Source organism: Cololabis saira, chromosome 14, assembly GCF_033807715.1.
Source record: "Cololabis saira isolate AMF1-May2022 chromosome 14, fColSai1.1, whole genome shotgun sequence".
In the NCBI taxonomy this organism is placed as follows: domain Eukaryota; kingdom Metazoa; phylum Chordata; class Actinopteri; order Beloniformes; family Belonidae; genus Cololabis; species Cololabis saira.
The window spans coordinates 34,786,708-34,806,149 of NC_084600.1; the positions used below are offsets into that span (position 1 = coordinate 34,786,708).

The window sequence follows — 19,442 nt, forward strand, 5'->3', positions numbered from 1 at the left end:
CCCGAGATACTTGAACTCCTCCACCTGAGGCAGGACTTCTCCACCCACCCGGAGAAGGCACGCCACCCTTTCCCGGTGGAGAACCATGGCCTCGGTCTTGGAGGTGCTGATTCTCATCCCTGCCGCATCGCACTCGGCCGCAAACCGCCCCAGCACATGCTGAAGGTCCCGGTCCGACAAAGCCAACAGGACAACGTCATCCGCAAAAAGCAGAGACGAAATCCTGTGGTCCCCAAACCGGATCCCCTCCGGCCCCTGGCTGCGCCTAGAAATCCTGTCCATAAAAATTATGAACAAGACCGTCGACAAAGGGCAGCCCTGCCGGAGTCCAACATGCACCGGGAACAAGTCTGACTTACTGCCGGCAATGCGAACCAGACTCCTGCTCCGATCATACAGAGACCGGACAGCCCTTAATAGAGGGTGCCGGACTCCATACTCACCGAGCACCCCCCACAGAATGGGAGGGACACGGTCAAATGCCTTCTCCAGATCCACAAAGCACATGTAGACTGGTTGGGCAAATTCCCATGAATCCTCGAGCACCCTGCGGAGGGTGTAGAGCTGGTCTAGTGTTCCGTGACCGGGACGAAAACCGCATTGTTCCTCCTGAATCCGAGGTTCAACTATCGGCCGTATTCTCCTCTCCAGTACCTTGGCGTAGACTTTCCCGGGGAGGCTGAGAAGTGTGATCCCCCTATAGTTGGAACACACTCTCCGGCCCCCCTTTTTAAACAGAGGGACCACCACCCCGGTTTGCCACCCCAACGGTACTCTCCCCTTCCTCCATGCGATGTCGCAGAGGCGTGTCAACCAAGACAGCCCTACGACATCCAGAGACTTGAGGTACTCAGGGCGAATCTCATCCACCCCCGGTGCCCTGCCACTGAGGAGCTTACGAACTACCTCAGTGACCTCGGCTTGGGTGATGGATGAGCATGCCCCAGAGTCCCCACTCTCTGCTTCCTCAGTGGAAGGCATGTCAGTTGGGTTGAGGAGATCCTTGAAGTATTCCTTCCACCGTCCGACGATATCCCCAGTCGAGGTCAACAGCTCCCCACCCACACCATAAACGGTGCCGGCAGAGTACTGCTTCCCCCTTCTGAGGCGCCGAACGGTCCTCCAGAATTTCCTCGAGGCAGACCGAAAGTCTTCCTCCATGGCCTCCCCGAACTCCTCCCAGACCCGGGTTTTTGCCTCCAGGACCGCCCGAGCCGCGGCTCGCTTGGCCTGCCGGTACCTATCTACTGCGTCAGGAGTCCCACAGGCCAACATAGCCCGATAGGACTCCTTCTTCAGTCCGACGGCATCCTGTACTTCCGGTGTCCACTACCGGGTTCTAGGATTGCCGCCATTACAGGCACAGAGACCTTGCGACCACAACTTCGAGCCGCCGCATCGACAATGGAGGCAGAGAACATGGTCCACTCGGACTCAATGTCCCCCGCCTCCCCCGGGATCTGAGAGAAGCTCCCTCGGAGGTGGGAGTTGAAGATGTCCCTTACAGAGGGCTCGGCCAGACGTTCCCAACAGACCCTCAAAATCCGTTTGGGTCTGCCCGGTCTGTCCAACCTCCTCCTCCGCCAGCGCATCCAACTCACCACCAGGTGGTGATCAGTTGACAGCTCAGCCCCTCTCTTCACCCGAGTGTCCAAGACATGCGGCCGAAGGTCAGATGAAACGACAACAAAGTCGATCATAGACCTCCGGCCTAGGGTGTCCTGGTGCCACGTGCACTGATGGACACCCTTATGCTTGAACATGGTGTTTGTTATGGACAAACTGTGACTAGCACAGAAGTCCAACAACAAAACACCGCTCGGGTTCAGATCGGGGACGCCGTTCCTCCCAATGACGCCTCTCCAGGTATCACTGTCATTGCCCACGTGAGCGTTGATCTATCTTTAAAAAGTTTACATACTTCATATGTTTTCAGTCAAACTATACTTAGCATTAACACCAAGGTAAAACAACCCCCACGCATTCCTGCATTTCCACCATACATCACCCTCTAGCTGATATTTGATCTTTTTGTTTTTCTTCACAAGTTACAGCTTTAAAATTCAAGCTGATGCAGACAGAAGTACGAGCTGAAGTACAAGACATATATAATATTGAGATCTTTGTAACTTCTTCATGATGTCGCAGATTTGAGGTATGCAATGAGGTCCTGGCGCTCTCCCTTCTTTTTGATGCCAGCGAAGATCATTTTGGTACCAGGAATGTACTTCTTGGGGTTCTCCAGATACTCCATCAGGGTGTTTTCACCCCATACGATACCTTTGCCTTTGTTGGCATCGGTCTTGCACCCGAACAGACCCCAGAGGTTGGGGCCCACCTTGTGCTTGACCCCCGCCTCAACTGTGTGGCACTACACACACTTCTGGACGAAAACCTTCTTTCCCATTGGCAGCGTCTCCCATGATCACCTCTGTGTACCGGGTTAAAGTCTCTCAGTTCGAGCTCTTTCTCTGCGGGGATGACCGGCTACTTGTCACAAATGCATTTTTAAATGACTCTGTCACTGTCCTTAGGTATTGTAACTTATTTACTGGCACTGTTTTGTTATGTATTTTGCATTGTCCTTCTATTTCTGTTGTTGTTGATTTGTTGTTTTGTTTGAAACTTTTAAAGCTGCCATTTTTGGCCAGGTCTCCCTTGAAAATAAGATCCTTGATCTCAATGGGACTAACCTGGCAAAATAAAGGTAAAATAAAATAAAAAAGTGTCACGGAGGTGTCAAAAAGCTGAACGGAGGTGGCGGAAGACTTTACTCCAGGTGATTATTTATAGAGATTTCACAGATATCATTTACAACTGAGGAATGCGAAGGGAGCCTTCTTGTCTGAAATCATCAACAAAAACATCAATAATAGTTGGCCTTGTTTGCTACTATATCAGTAGCATTTGAACTTTACTCTCCGAGGGCATGCAAGGAATTTGCCAACTTTTTTACTGAAAAAAATCCAGAAGATTAGAAAAGCAGTAAGTGCATCAATATCAAATCCAGGACCAGTTTTTTTTTTTTTTATCCCCGATCTTTTACCTATTTTATCACCCAGTGCTCATACCTAAGTGACAGTCCTGGGCATTGCCATCCTCTACCAACCTCGGAAGGACCCTGCACTGAGCTCAGGTCTCCTTCTTACCCTGAGGAGTGAGCAGGCCGCTTCTCTTCACCAGACAGGGTGTGGCTTCTCCGGCCGGACGTAGCGCGTGGAAGGATCACGTTATTCCAGCCAGATCCCCCCCCTGTGCTCACCACAGCACTGAAACTGCCCTTGTCAAGGTGTCCACACTGACATCTACGTGTATAAATACAGACTGTGCCGTGCCACAGTGTTGAGATTATTAGGGCCCAAGCCCTTCTCGTTTTTATTTTTCCGACGAAAGGAGGGCCTTTTTTTCCCCCTAAACGTGCCCCAAAAGTCACCAAATTTTACACGCAAGCCCGCCTGGCAAAAAATGTGATATTTAATGGTTTGCGTTAATGGGCGTGGCAAAATGGCTCAACAGCGCCCCCTAGAAAACATTGTGCCTCAAGCCCCACAATACGGTTTGACATACATGCACGAAAATCGCTACACATGTCGCAACTTAAAGAAAAGTCTCTTGGTGCCATGGCCGAAACCGAACAGCAAGTCCGCCATTTTGAATTAATCGTGTCAATTTGGCGCAATTTATGCCTTTTCTTCGGCCGTTAATACGGCCCGAACCGTAACGTGCACCCAGGTGTGTTATACATCAAAATGTGTGTCTAGAGCCTGTGACGATGCACATTACTTTTCTCTTTCAAAAGCGTTACCGTGGCGACGATAGACGCCAAGAAACGCGCCCGCCCTTCATCTGGTTGGTCCATATTTTATAGACATGGTTGGGGACGGGACGGGACGGGGGGGGTGGCGTTGTTCATGAGTGCGAGGGCCCATTCATCGCAGCTTTAATTGTTTGTTATTGTATTGTTAATGTTATTACATCATACAGCATGCATGGGGGAAAACAGCCAAACCAGAGAGGCACTACAGGGATGGCTCAAATATTAGACCTCATTTGACACTGTTGACCATGGTATTTTACTAGAGCAAATGGAGAATTGGGTCAGACTTCTGCTAGCTCAGATAATAATAAACAACAATATAACTACGCAAATGACACACAATTTTACATTACAACGTCACCAGGTTAAAATGTCCATACAAGCATAAAGTAGATGCATGGAACAAATAAATGAGTGGATGTGACATAATTTTCTTCAGTTGAACAAAAGCAAAACTGAAGTATTTGTTTTTGGACAAAGAAGAGCATTTAAGAGTCAGCACACAGCTTCAGGTATTACAGCTACAAACCACAGATAAGGCCGGAAATATGGGTGTAGTCATGGACTCAGACCTGAACCTTCAGAGACACATTTCCATCCATGTGTATCTTCAGTGGACTAGATGAATTATAGCCACCTTTATTCTCTTTTTTTTTTTTCATGTTTTCATTCTGTAAAGCACCTTGAAGTGGTTGCTTAAATGTGCTATACAAATAAACTTGCCTCGCCTTGAAGACACATCCAGGTGCTGTGAAGAATTTGGTGATCTTGAAAAAATGAAGTTGCGGTTTGATTTATTTAGTTGAGACTAACTGACCCTGGATCATATTAATTCAAAGAGCTGCTAAAAACATGTAGAAAACTAAATTTAAATTGAACAAAACAAAAGATAGTTAAAGGAACTGTATCTAGAAATTTCCCAAAGCTCAACCCAGTCTCCTTTTTAATCCTCTTGGGGCTTATGCATGCTGCATGCAAGACACCCAATCCGTGGTGCCTGGATACATTGTCAAGTGAGATTTTGGAGACAATTTAATCCCTCCCCAAATCCTGTTTTGTTTGCAGACATGAAACAGTTTGTCCAATAAAACTTCAATCCAGTGGAGATGAAGGGTTTGGGCTAATAAGGTTTTCATCTCTGCGATTTGATCTTTAAATATTTGCTATTAAACACGGCGTGGCATGTACACACTTTCTTCTCATCCTCTATGCTAATTAAACTGCATGCGTGAATGCCTGTTTTTTTCACTCTCAGTTTTATTCCCTGAATTTCTCTTTATCTCCGCTGAGACGGTGGAGGAGCTTTTGGGGAGGGCTGAAAAATAGAAGGATGGTGAAAAAGCTGGAGGTAATGTCATGAGGAGGGTGGGAGAAGGAGGAGACAGAAAAAGAAATTGATTTAGAATTGAGAAAGCTGCAAGTGGATTAGTTCTCATAGAAAAATAAAATTAAATAAATAAGAGCATTTGATTGTGAGGGAGTGAATGGGGGCAAAGGAAACGCTGTGTTGAAGGGTTTATATAGAGTTTATTGTATTGGCATACACTCTCCTCATATTCCTCCAGCAGGTATAGGCGTGTGTGAACATCTCGATGCGTAGCTTAAAACCATGCATCAAGAAGTTCAATCCATAAAAAGGAGGGAAAAAAACAACAGAAAAAAACTGCAAGGGGAAAGTTTATTCACCTGAGAAAAACAAATAGTTTAAGTCCCAGAAATGTGTGCAGATAAATGTGAAGATGCTGAACATCTGCCCTCTGATTGGTGAGTGATGTTGCCATGGATCCCCTAGCAGGCGTGGCTACATTACCAGTGACAGACTAGCAGACAGAGTTAATAAATCATGTATTTTGTGTGTGTGCATGCAAGTGATTGTGTCTCTGTGTGCGTCTGGCGGCTCTGTGTTTCTGCACATCAGGGAGGATTTCACAGAGCTTCAGTCTGCTGAATCCCACAGCAGCCTCCACTGTCTGCTCATCTGACCCACTTTCTCTTTTCTTCCTTTGTTACTTCTTTTATCGTTTCCACTTGCTTGTAGTCCATTTGTCCTGTTTCCTCCTTCAGTCCCGGCTGCCGTCCTCCTGGACTTTTTTTTCCTCCCCCTGTACTATAATATAGTCTTCCCTGGTTTTATTTAAGCCCTCTTATGGGGGAATCTGGTATCGCTTTTATGATTGGTTTGATGTATGTACAGTATGTGAAAAAGTCACCGTTTGTTATGCAATCTTCTTAATGTACTTTTCCTCTGTTCTTGGTTTTTTTCTCATTCGGTTGTTTTACGACATATCCAAATGTTGACCTGCCGTCCAGCTTATCTGTCTTTTCCTGCTGTGTGTAAACTCCCTGATGTGCTTTTATACACTCATCATTATCATCTAAGTCTCATTGTCCATAGATCTGTGTTTCAGTTTTACTTTAAGCTTTTGGTCACATGAAAGAGCTGCCAATAGTTGAAGAAACAGGGACGAGACATTCGGATCCCAACCTGAAAGACCACAGCACCTTAGTCGATGGTGTTATCCATCTCTTCAAAGTGCAGTTGTTTGTTCAAAATCTAATTTTCTTTGACGTTAAGGTGACCCTTTTAAAATGCCGCAAAAGAACTGCCATGATGGGAATGTTTTTCTTGGAAATATTGATGCCACAGATACTGTAGTATTACAGCAAACGACAGGTAAAGGAAATTATTCGACTGCAACTGGAAGATTTTTCTAAAGCGCTTTAAAAAATAATCAGCTCTCTTTTATAATTCTCATACTTATTTGCTGCAGCTTGAATAAGGGAAAGGTTGCGTGCAGCTGTTACTATGACCAAGCCTGTTCCCTGTAAATAAATAAGCTCTCGATTATTATTATTTGATGTTAATATACAGTACTTCATATAAAGTGTCAGCCGTCTGTTCCAAAAGCCCTGAAATGTACGTAAGAGCTTTTAAACACCACAGTTGGTTTATTTATTTAAAGGTTTAGTTATCAGGGACAATGCACATTAATAATACATTTAAACAAATGTAAAATATGCCAGAATTAGCCAAAAAGGCTATTTTGCATCTGCTGTCCCTGGACTGGTGTAAAATAGTCAACCTAAAAGAAAAGTTATTAAGATATTATCTTAATATGCTGAGCCACTCACGAGTTAGAAATGGGATACATGATTCTTGGTTTTTTGGTCCAGATCTGGTCCACTATGCTTTCCCACCTTGAGCACCATACCAGAGTTAGTTAAGTGAATCAGTCTTCACCCTACATGACCCCTGTAGGATCACTACGCACTGATGTAGCGCTGCAACTAACAACCATTTTCGCAGTTAGCTAATCTGTCAGTGACTTTTATGACTAGTACGCTATTTGAGGATTATTGCTGTCGTGCCCTCAGTGTGCTTCGCCATATTGACTGCTGTTTATCACGCCAGCATCACATGGGCAACTGTGAAGCAGAAAAAACATCCGGCGTTCGGCGACGCTGCTCATCTACTCCCCCTCCCCCTCGTGTCCCTTCCCTTACTTCTTCTTCTTCTACTTGAACTTTGATGAACATTTCCCTCTGAGCTGCAAAGAAAGATCTGTTGGCCTATTAATGTGGTTTTAATACGACACGTCGACATTAATAATACTGTCAGCAATTTTTCACCTTTGATTACGACGCCTGATCACTGCAGCGCTACACGAATGCATGAAATGAACCGCGTCAAGCAGCAAAACATGTTTGTTTTAAATAGACGACATCCTGCCGATGTGAAAACATCTGAAGGTGGCGGGTGGTTTCCCGTACGAGACTGAAGCAAACACAAGCACGACCTCTGTAGGTAATAATTACTTCCTTTGAGACGGCGTGGAGCAGCAAAAATACAAAAGCTATAAACAGTCAGCAACCAAAACACACAAAGTAGCCCAAAAAGGTCAAAATAAAAATGTACAATGGAAGATGGAAGTATTTCCAGCAGTTGTTGCATTGTTGGCGCCTTTTGCAATTTTATTCATTCTCTTAACGTTGAGACATAAATTATTTAAATGTAAGACTCAGAATGAGAAACAAGTGACAGGCTTTTCTGTATGGAGAGGCAGTGAAGTGACTGAAGTATGGAAGTAATATGTCCAGATGTCTGTGTGAGTGTAAGAACTCTCCCTGATGCATTTTTAATGAGTTGGAGACGTCACTCTCATTATTTGTGTAATCCTGCAAGCGGCGCATTACAACAGTGGAACCTGCAGAAGATAATGGATGGGACCAGTTTCTGAGAGTCGGTTTATGATGCGGATGCTCGGAGATAACGCACACTGCCTGGCCTTTCCCACTGTGAAAACTGTAATTGCCTCGCTCTCTGACAGTTGCAGTTGGCAAAATCAAGTCACCGACTGTTTTAATATCTTCTGAAGGGCACACTGAAGGAAGGCGATATTAAAACTACTGTATCCTCAAGGTAGCTGTTACCTGAATATCTTTTACAGTTCACTCGATAGATCTTCCTGTTCCTGCTGCCAAGATCTGCTTTAATAGCAGCTATTATTTCAGTTTGCTTACGTTGCCAAGAGATTTTGCAACGTCTGTACACTAAATCCCCAGGTTACTCCCATTATGGTGAAATACATGTATTTTTATTGTATTAAAAAATATGATATATTATGAAAAATCAATATTATCTGTTCCAAGAGCAGCAGAATAAGGAATCAATCATCTTTTGTTATGAAACATGTCATTTGTTTGTAGTTTAAGCATAATTCTGTCAAACTGAGAAATCCACCTCGTTACAAATGTTATTCTCTCCTTTACTTTAGAATATGAAAGAAGAAACTCTGCACATTTACTGCAACCATTCTGCACAGTCTTAAGTGCGTGTAAAACTAAACAGCAGGTAGTAAGTCATCGTTTGTACTTAAACAGATTAAATCTTCCTGAAGCATTTTATGAACGGCTGCACAGTAACGTCCAAACTAATACGTTGTGAAAGAAAACAATTTGTATATAAAGCATTTTCCAGGAGTTTTCCGAACCTTGAAAATGCAACATTAAAATTGTATTGTTTTCAAGGATTTCCAACACCGGGATAAACTGACCTGGAGAACCCGGTCCTGTTCTCAACTGCAAAGTCAAACCTTTAATCGTATCTCTAAACACATTTAAGCACATTTTGGCAGACCAGATAGTTCAAAAGCATTTTTTTAACTACCTTGAGGGTTGTACATAGATTATACATCAGCACCCAGACCTTGAAAAGAATGTGCATTTGTTTAAAAGTATTGTGCTGGTTGATGTTTGCTTTGTTACAATTTTACAGTATTCATTTTAGGAGGTTATTCTCTTTTTTGTTGTCTTGTTTCTCCTCAGGCTGCTTCCATCATGCAGTCACTCTGAGGATTTGATACACTTCAGATCTAATGCTAATGATAGTATAAAGTGAAGCCGTTAATTTCAGTTATTTGCAGTTTTCATCTACATATGAACATAACATAACAGCCCTAATCAAGATATTGATTCTGACGTCTTCACTAAAAGCGACTAAATCCATATATTCTACTTTTTAATCATAGCATGGCAAAGTATAAGCATTTAAATAGCTTTTTAATTTTGGATGTAAGTGAACATAAACATGGTAATCCCACACGCTCTCAAGGAGCATTTTACAAACTGATTGACTGTTTGCACTTGTGATCACAGCTAAGCTCCGTCTATAACAAGCTGCCTACGTTCAAATGAAGGCTCCAGAGTCATTTTTCCAGTTAGGATTGCCTTGTTAGTAATTAACCCAGGCTCTCCGTATTGGTTTTAGGGTGGTATCGGCCCAATTAAAAATCATTCATTCTGATCTTTAGCTGGCCGCTTCCTCACAGCGGCGTCTGTGTATTTCAGACCGGGTGAACAGTCGATGATGCTCATTAGGAAGCAGCACAGGTTTTAAGTCAATACGGTGGGAGCTGAGCTGGTGAGATCAATACGTATCCTCGCCAAAGTTACCTGTAAATTTAAAGAGAAAAATACGTTTTTGGTTTCTTGAATTACTTAAACTCTCTTCTTTAAAAAAAATAAATCTGTCAGCATTGTCAGGCCAACTGGTCGAACACATTTTAAAGTACTTTCATCCATACAGGATTTTTCCCTCATATTTGTCTTGTGTAACAGTACTTTCACCTCAGTTTTGCAGTACTTTACCACATGATTCAACATAGGGCTGGGCGATATATCGAGATTTTAATATATATCGATATATTTTCAAACACGATATGGTACGAGACAATATCGTTTATATCGATTTAAAAATTATTTTTTTTTTTTTTACATTTTTTTTTTTTTAATGATTTTGATATAGCTTATTTTGTGACAAATTGACTTGAATGTTTTATTTGAGATTTGCACAAATGTTTTGTTATTTGCACAACTGTCAACCTCAGTGGAAAAGTCTGCCTGTTACTGTCTACATTGTATTAATTGCACAGTGTATTTTAATTTAATTGTTATGCAGGAAAGGGATATTTGTTTTATTTTATTCAAGAAGCATTTTTATTCTATATTTGCAGGCAGTTTATTTTTATTTCATTTGTTTTATACATGTTGATATTGTGCAGACCTCTGTTAATAAAGGTACCTGTGTGACATTTGGCACGAGGCTTTGTATTAAAACTGACTGTTTTTTTAAGGGTTTGCCTCAGAAAAAAATGAAGCTAACAGAGATGCTATGCTATAATGCTTTGGGGGAAACCCCAATTAAGGCACAGAAAAAATATCGAGATATATATCGAGTATCGCCATTTAGCTAGAAAATATCGAGATATGACTTTTGGTCCATATCGCCCAGCCCTAATTCAACATAATCACTTAATTACATTGAGATCATTTAAGTCAGTTAATCAAACAGACACATTCTCCTTCATTTGTCTGACACACAAATACATCCCTTTCTCATTGCACATATACATGCATTACTTTTGTTGTCTTGATGGGTTTTTACTTCCGTCGTAGGGACCTTATAGCAACTCTTAGAGCGCCATCAATAAATAGGGTTACCTCAGCTGTTTGACTGATCTTAAAATAAGCCTAAAATGTTCGCTTAGTATGGTTGGAAGAGTCCCCCATTTGTCCCTCTCTAGATTATGGAGTATGGTGTCCTCTTGCCAGAAACCAGTTAATCTAATTAACGCTTGTTAACAGCCAGTTTGTGTGTTTAAAGGAGAAATATCAGCCCGAAGCAAATTGACATGGATGCGTACATCCCTCAAGCCGGCATGTGACAGGACAGACGTGGATAGTGGAGAGAAAAGTGATAATGTACTCTACACTTACAGAGTGTTATTGATAGAGTGGGAAATATGGATTGGATGGTAGAAGAGGTGATGGTTTTGCTCAGCACAGTTGATATACTTGTAATGGTGATTATCTGCAGCCTGACATGTCACTGACGGATGAGAGAGAAAGAAGGTGGATTTGGTCCCCTAAGGATTAACGAAGGGAGGATGGATGAACCATTATGAGGAGGAGTGGATGGATGGATGGTTGGGGGGTTTCAATAGTTTTATTGGTTTCTTCATTTTTCTAAAAATGACATACTGTATTTTGTCAGCCTTGATGATGTGCTGTTGCATGCTGCAAGCATTGATGGATGCTGCCGTTTTCATTTTGTCATTTGTGTATGTTAAGGTTTTGGATTACCTCTCTTGTACACCTGTCGAAACACAGATCAGCTGTCGTGTTTCATGTTTCTGGTCAAAATTAATGAAATGTCCTGCGTCCACGTGTTACACGTGGCTTTCAAGCCACACGTGCTCAGTGACAACCAAGCTGGATTTCTTCATATCTTTAGAAATACATGATTCATGGGAATCGCCTTACACAAAAGTAATTCAATTAAATTCAATTCAAAACACTTTATTTGTCCCCGAGGGGCAATTTAAAAGGCATAAGGAGCAGCATTAAAAGACAAAATAGAACATCAACAACATAAAAACATACATACATACATAGGGTGTGCGGTTAAAAATATCCAAGCTACTGCCAGTAAATGTAAATTATATAATAAGTAAATGATAAATTATTATTATTATTAAAACTAGCAACTAAAATAAAATAAAACACAATGTGCAGGGAATCAGGAAAAGGCTTGATGGAATACATGTATGCCATATAATTTGACTAGATCCTAAGGTGGTTTAACTTTAGACTGAAAGTAGGCATATTACACCTTTTTATGTACAATTTGACACAAATTCCAAACATCTTTATGAATAAAATTTAGATTTAATTTAGATTAAATTGTCCTTTATTCCTCCCTCAGTGGGGAAATTCGCTTTGAGCAGCAATTTGGTTTCAATTTGATTTCAAACAAACAAAAGAACATTTAAAGGAGTCCTTCCTCAGCCTTCTCAAACAAATCTGAACAGCCCTGATCATGGTAGCTAGTTATATATAGATAACTTTGGACAGGAACACTACACTCATGACATACCATATGAAAACGAAAACAGTACCTGTCATTAGAGCTGAGAGACAGCTTAGTAGCTGTGTGTGCAACAGCCGCAAAGGCACGTTCGCCTGCAAGCTTACACTCGGTCATTGACACGCTCAGGAGCAGCTGATCTGCCCTGAGAGAGCAGGCGTTTGTGTAAGGATGGAGCAGATCAGATAGTCCAAAATGTACGGGCAGCCAGCGTAATGAGGCTAAGATAGGAGAAATGTGTTCTTGCTTATCTATGCCGGTCAAAAGACATGGAGCAGCATTGTACACCACCTGGAGAGGCACGATGGAGGATCCAGTGACCTCCACATACAGGGCATTAACGTAATCCAGCCAGCCTGTAACATAGGCATGGATTACTATCTCAAAGTACAATTTCAAAAGAATAGGCTTTAATTTGGCCAAGCAGACCTCAAGTGGAAGAAGATTCCCTGATCTGACTGTTAAGTTTCAGCTCAGAGTCCATTTTACGCTTCATATACTGGACCAAGTAACCCAGGTCTACGCAAGGGAAGGAGGAGATCTACCACCAAAAAACTTAAAGCAGCACTATGTAACTTTTCCACCTTAATATAATATTTCCAAAGTCATTGTGATGGTACATCAACTTCCAACAGGTTTAATGACACATCTGTCACGGTCTGAGGGGTCTGTATCGCCTTCACTGGCACTATGTAACTTTGAGGAGCATGGTAGGAACCCTGCCACACTAAAAAACTACAAATCTTTACGGCTTTGACTGCTTTACGGCATACGTCACTTCCCCCTCCTTCCCGATTCGCAGTCGAGACGAAAGCTGGGCGGGACGTGGAGCTCAGAGCTCAGCAGAAGCTGGTATCATGGCCAAAGCAGCGAAAAAAACAAAGAAAATAAAAGTTTTATCAGAGGAGGCAAAAAAAGAAAGCGGGAGAGTAACAAGCTAAATGCCCAGACAAAAAAAAAAAATGCCCGGACAAGAATAAACATTGGCCCGGCGTTCACTCGCTGGTGTGAGATGAAAGACGAGGAGGGATGTCCGACCGATGGGGATTTATGGGGATAAAACGAGACAGAATTTTTATGATACAAATGTAAATGTAGAGTTCTATGTTCAATAAAAATTAGAATGTTTTCACATACAGGGGATTCGTCTTGGGTTCTAGTATTTTTCCTGAGAACTGTAAAATTGTGCAGGGCTGATCTGCAAAATATAAGGAATGGGCATTCAGTTATTCACAGGTTATAAAGTATTTTTTTATTTTGTCAGTAAGTATGTTGGACTACTAATTTATGACGAAGTCCCTCTAAAAAACGTGACAGGAAAAAGGTGCAGAGCGTATGAGTTTGTAGGGCGCATTATCTCGCTGAAACAACTTAATAAAACCAAGTTGAACTTAGTGATTTTCAACATCATCATATTATATTGTTTAGCCAAAAATAGATACATTACCTCTTCGCTATCCATCCTGCAAACGACCACTGAAAACAGAAAAGTAGCTTTAAAAGTCTGTCCCGTCTTCTCTCATTCACTATCAAAACAAATGCACGCGACGGGGACAGGATCTTTCCGGCAGTACGCGCTGGTGCTCATGGGAAACGTAGTGTTCTTTCTGGTAAAGCACTACCGATTTTGTCCAAAGGAGCCGCCAAACTCAACAAAAGCTGAAAGTTACGTTGTGCTGCTTTAACTTCAGACATTTTGTCTTGTAGACACCTGAGCAGAGGTCTTATGGGACATGCATCATTATTTTGGGCTATTTACTCTACAACAGTAAATGTAATGTGATGCTTATGAAGTCCGGGACCAAGTGGAAACAAATAAAGAAAGAAAAAGGCCTAAAGCTAAGCCTTGTGGAACTCCACATAAAAGGGCTGCAGTGGATACTTAGGAAATTCCATCTCTCCAGTAGGACCTGAACTATACGAGTCCTTGCTGCTAGCCCACTTTTCCAAACAAGATTAAAATGTCATGTTCCTCTGTGTCGAGTAAAACAGCACAATCTAAAAGCACAAGAGTAACACCGTCACCAGAGTCAGTAACTAAAAATATATCATTAAAACCTCTTAAAAGAGCTGGCTCAGTGCTGGATAGTGTTTCTAAACCACAGTGGAAACCCTGAAGAGTATTGTGCCCTTCCAGAAAGGCACAATAAACTGGAAACTACTTTTTTTATATATTTGATAGAAAATGCAGTATAGGCCTGAAACAGCCGAAGACTGGAGTCTCGACCTGGTTTTTCAATCAGAGGCTTAACTACAGCATATTTAAAACGTTTAGGGACAGCACTTGAAGACAGATGACTTGATAACTGCAAGAACAGATGTGTCTGATGAAGAATCTGGGGGCTGCAGATGACCAACAATGCCTTCAAAAAAAAAGGATAATGCAAAGTTTCAAGTAATGGGTAAAAGACAGCCGTGCAGGGCACAGAGACCCAGAAACTGTGGGTTTAAAGCCCTGATGGAAGTTAAGTTTACAAAAACATTTAGTTCTCGCAAACAGTCTGTGAGGCATTAAGAACCAAATGAATGGTCTTACACAACACTCAAGGTTTATGATAGGTAGGGAAGAATATCAAAAACATTTTCTCTACGCATTACTAACAATTACCTGAAACCCACACCAGCAGCCACTTTATATTTAATTGATTTATTTAGATTGAAACTCTCAGAATGAATGGATCAAATGACATTGTAGGGTAATGTGTGTCACTATGACAAATGCTTAATGCGTTTTGTTGCACTGGATTAAGGGGGGGGGGGGGGGGGGGGGTATTTTTAATGACAAGCATGCAGTATGCAATGCTACAAAGAAAAAAAAAAAGAATGGCGGTTGACTTCAGAAAGTGAATTGAAGCTGTGGGATGAGAGAGATTCGGCAGGAAGATAATTATAATATAAACTCTCGCTGTGACATCTCAGCTGGAAGTTAATCTGAACCACAAACAGATTTTTTTTCCTTTTTGCCATAGTTTCAGACAAAGGTGCGCCCCCCCCTCTCAAAAAAAAAAAAAAAAAAAAATGGGCATGGTCTGTTATTTTGGGACTTTTTTCAGTCAAGAAGTGATTGACGACATTCAACACAGACGCCTCATTAAATAAAACCAGGACTTGATGAAACTGCGTATAAATAAAGCTTAAGTTGGCCGTTGTTGTGACATCCGTAACGTCCTACGATTAGAAAACTGTCGTGATTGTGCAGCGCAACAGAACTGCACAGTCCAAGATCTGCATGAAACATCCAGGTTTTCAAATTAGTGGCTTTGTTTCAACTTGGCACATGTTTCACACCGGTTGTTTTTTATTTTCTGCCTAAATATAAATATTACACATCATTTTATGAAGTTCCTTTTAGGTCTCCACCAGCTTCATTAGTGTTGACAGTCATGCACGTCAGCTGCAACTTGCTTTGTGTAAAGCTGACATTGAAAAGTGTGGAGGACGGGGAGAAAACAGATGACAAGTGGAGGTAAAGATGGCACAAAAAGAGAAACTGCCTGGTTTGACTGAGTCTGTCTGCTCCAAATTCCTCCTGTCGTCCTTCACTTTTCTTACCCCCATCGTGCTCTCTGTGTCATCTTTGCAAGCAGTGGTAGTCGTTTTGGAAAAAGGTACACATACACACAGAGATGAGCGCACACGCTGTGTCCTAATCAAAGCCAGGCTCTGCACATTGTGTCCCAGTTGAACAGCTATTTTTATCTGCAGTGCTCCAACACAGGGATGGAATAGATCAGATGGGCCGGGCTGACGAATCCGTCAAGACCGGCAGATAAACAGTCACACTGCCAGCACACATACACACACACACACACACACACACACACACACACACACACACACACACACACACACACACACACACACACACACACACACACACACACACACACACACACACACACACACACACACACACACACACACACACACACACACACACACCTACACTGTTTAAGTAAAACAAATGAGCCCAATAATCATGATTATTAGCAAACTCTTACATTGCAGCTTCTTTTTTATTTTCTTAATATACATCTCACACTTGTTAACACATGCAATATAAACACAACATTCGGTACCAGTCTCCTGCCAGTTGATTATACGATATTATTAGTGTTTATAAGTGTTATAGCTGTTTTTCATGGTTTGTTTACCATTTAAATACTTTACATCCTTACTTTCACATACAGCCAACCATCCTATCCCCATCAGCACGGTTGTTATCTTCAACCCAATACATTCATGAAGTAGGATAAGCCACATACAGGACTGTCTCAGAAAATTAGAATATTGTGATAAAGTTCTTTATTTTCTGTAATGCAATTAAAAAAACTAAAATGTCATACATTCTGGATTCATTACAAATCAACTGAAATATTGCAAGCCTTTTATTATTTTAATATTGCTGATTGTGGCTTACAGTTTAAGATTAAGATTCCCAGAATATTCTAATTTTTTGAGATAGGATGCCATGATCAGCAATATTAAAATAATAAAAGGCTTGCAATATTTCAGTTGATTTGTAATGAATCCAGAATGTATGACATTTTTGTTTTTTGTAATTGCATTACAGAAAATCACAATATTCTAATTTTCTGAGACAGTCCTGTATGTAGTTGTATGTAACTAACTTTCTTTAAGAGCATAGCTTTTAAGATTTGAGAGTAGGCTTGCTTGTTTTAAGGTGCAGATGTTTAAAACAATCCCTTCTTTTTCAAAATAGTAGAAGAAGCATTAAAATCCGAGCATTAAAAAAACAGAGTCCTGCTTTCCAGCTGAAAAAGTACAGTCTTGATAAAGACAGTAATATACTGCCATAGCCGCAACTGCTGCTTCATCGTCGTGTGAGAAATCCAGTTGGCAGCGTTCCAGTTTGTGGCTCGTTAGTTTGGGATTCAAGTGTTTTTTTCCTTGGACCCAATTAGTTTCCCCCCCTTGCTTCGTCTCTGTCCAGCTACCTTGCTGCAATATTTGAGTGCTTTTATGCCCACAGCTCTGCACAAACTGGAAATGATCACAAACAGCAGCATGTTTTATACATTCAAACAAAACCAAGATGATAAATTATTTATCCTCCACACAGTAAATGTCAGTGCTTGTACAGTAATAGCTCTTGCTGCAGCTGTTCGCTGTCAGATTCACTTGGAGGAGCATCTATGACTGCATTAAACAGCTATAAACCTGCTGTATGACTAATGATGATGAAATGGAAGTAACTATCGGCTGCTAACAGTAGGTTGCTGTTATTTGATGTTTGACAGGATAAAACCAGAATTAGTCACCGAAAAACTGTCTTTGTGCTGAAGCCAAACCAGGTGGGATAATGCAGTAGTGTTGTTAGCTGATGAAGTAAATTAGTGCTTTTGGGGTTTAATAGCCAAAAACAAAATTAAAAAAAATACTTTATCTGATATCAGTGTTTGCACTTTTATTAGTGCATATGTCCTACTAAATCAATAATTTCTCTCTCTAACAGCCCCTTGTTTACTCTTCCCTCAGCTGTAACTGTAGTTGTCCGCTACTAAACCCCTTAGTCCTCCCTACATGCCGTGCCTTTGATTCTCATCTGCTGTACAATATTTACTAAATGAAAAGTTTTTTTGTTCTTTTTTTGCTTCATACTTGACACCATGTATTGTGTAGCTTAGGCTGTATAGTAGGCGGGCATTAATAAGCTCTGCCTTTTTCAGTCAAATTGGAAAATTAGTCTCTTCCTTGTTGCCTTGAAAGGTATATATGACTGAAATAAACTAAAACTAACTAACTAAATAACTTAAAGTCCACCCAACCTCCATTCCATCCATCCATTATCTTACCCGCTTTATCCCTTGCGGGGTCACGGGGGTCTGCTGGAGCCTATCCCAGCTCATTTTAGGTGAGAGGCAGGGGGTACACCCTGGACAGGTCACCAGTCCATCACAGGGCCACATATAGACACACAAACCATGCTCACAATCACACTCACGCTCACACCTACGGGCAATTTTAGAATCATCAATTAACCTAATATGCATGTTTTTGGACTGTGGGAGGAAGCCGGAGTACCCGGAGAAAACCCACGCAAGCACGGGGAGAACATGCAAACTCCACCCAACCTCATTTGCTCAAATAAGTCAAATGATTGAACCGTGCATTAAGGGAACTTTCATTTTATAGATGGTTGTGTAATTCACTCCTTTGCTATTTGACAATTAGACATAAGTTTGATTTAAATGAGTTAAATTAAGTAAGTGGAAATATATATTGGTGTTTAAATCATTGAATGTAATGAAGAAAAGATTAAAGAAAAAAATCTGTTGACAACTTGTCAATTACTTGTAAGAAATGAGTATCATTGAAGTGAGACAAGCGCGTTGAATCTATTTGGATGTATTTAGTTTTCCATCAACTGAGCTGATGATGTCACATGTAATATCTGCAGGAAACACGGATGGAGCTCTCTCTTTGTTATTTACTCACATTTCTGCAGGATCTCTTTCTACTTGTCTCTTAATCTGTTTTTTTCGTTTGTTTTTGACTGCCTATCGGACTGGTTCCAGCCACTCACATGCCGTCTCCTCTCCGTCTCTTCCTCTCTCATACACTGCCAACCTAAAACAGTAACACGTCCTTCTACAACCACAGATTCTCTTTGAACATCCATATGTCCCCAACATTGGCATGCATTCCCAATTATTCATCTTACATCTCTGTCCTCTATGCAGACATGAATGCTCTTACAGTATATATCACTGGCAGGACCATGTGGTATTGATTGGAGGCGCCGGAGGCTCCGCTGGAGCTTGTGTCGTAGCAGAAGATTACTCTTCCATGTGGTTTATCGGCATAAAAACAAGATGTATTTTTGGGGAATCAAATTATTATAATAAAAAAATACTTACTTTTAAGGGATATTACTTAGACAACACACCATTTTTGTCACAGAGGTGCAGGACAACAATCCAAATGGTGTATATTTCATGTTTATTTTAATATTAATGTGCTTTTATTGTCTGAGTGGAAGTGTGGTTGCTTTTTATGTTTTGATGAGCTGCTGGACAGTTGAATTTCTCTTGGGGATGAATAAAGTTTTTATCTATCTATCTATCTATCTATCTATCTATCTATCTATCTAAAGTTGTTTTGGCTCACTAGAATGTCCATGTTATCCACTATGGCTTCTTGCCGTCTACTTAACGCACTGTGTTCTTTATAAACACA

At 41.3% G+C, this 19,442-nt stretch overlaps 1 protein-coding gene across 1 annotated transcript in view; it reads left to right on the plus strand.

The window, feature by feature from the left end:
- The window catches only part of jade2 (jade family PHD finger 2), a 293,930-nt gene that overhangs the window by 211,515 nt on the left and 62,973 nt on the right, over positions 1 to 19,442 (plus strand). The gene's annotated exons all lie outside the window — the stretch shown is intronic.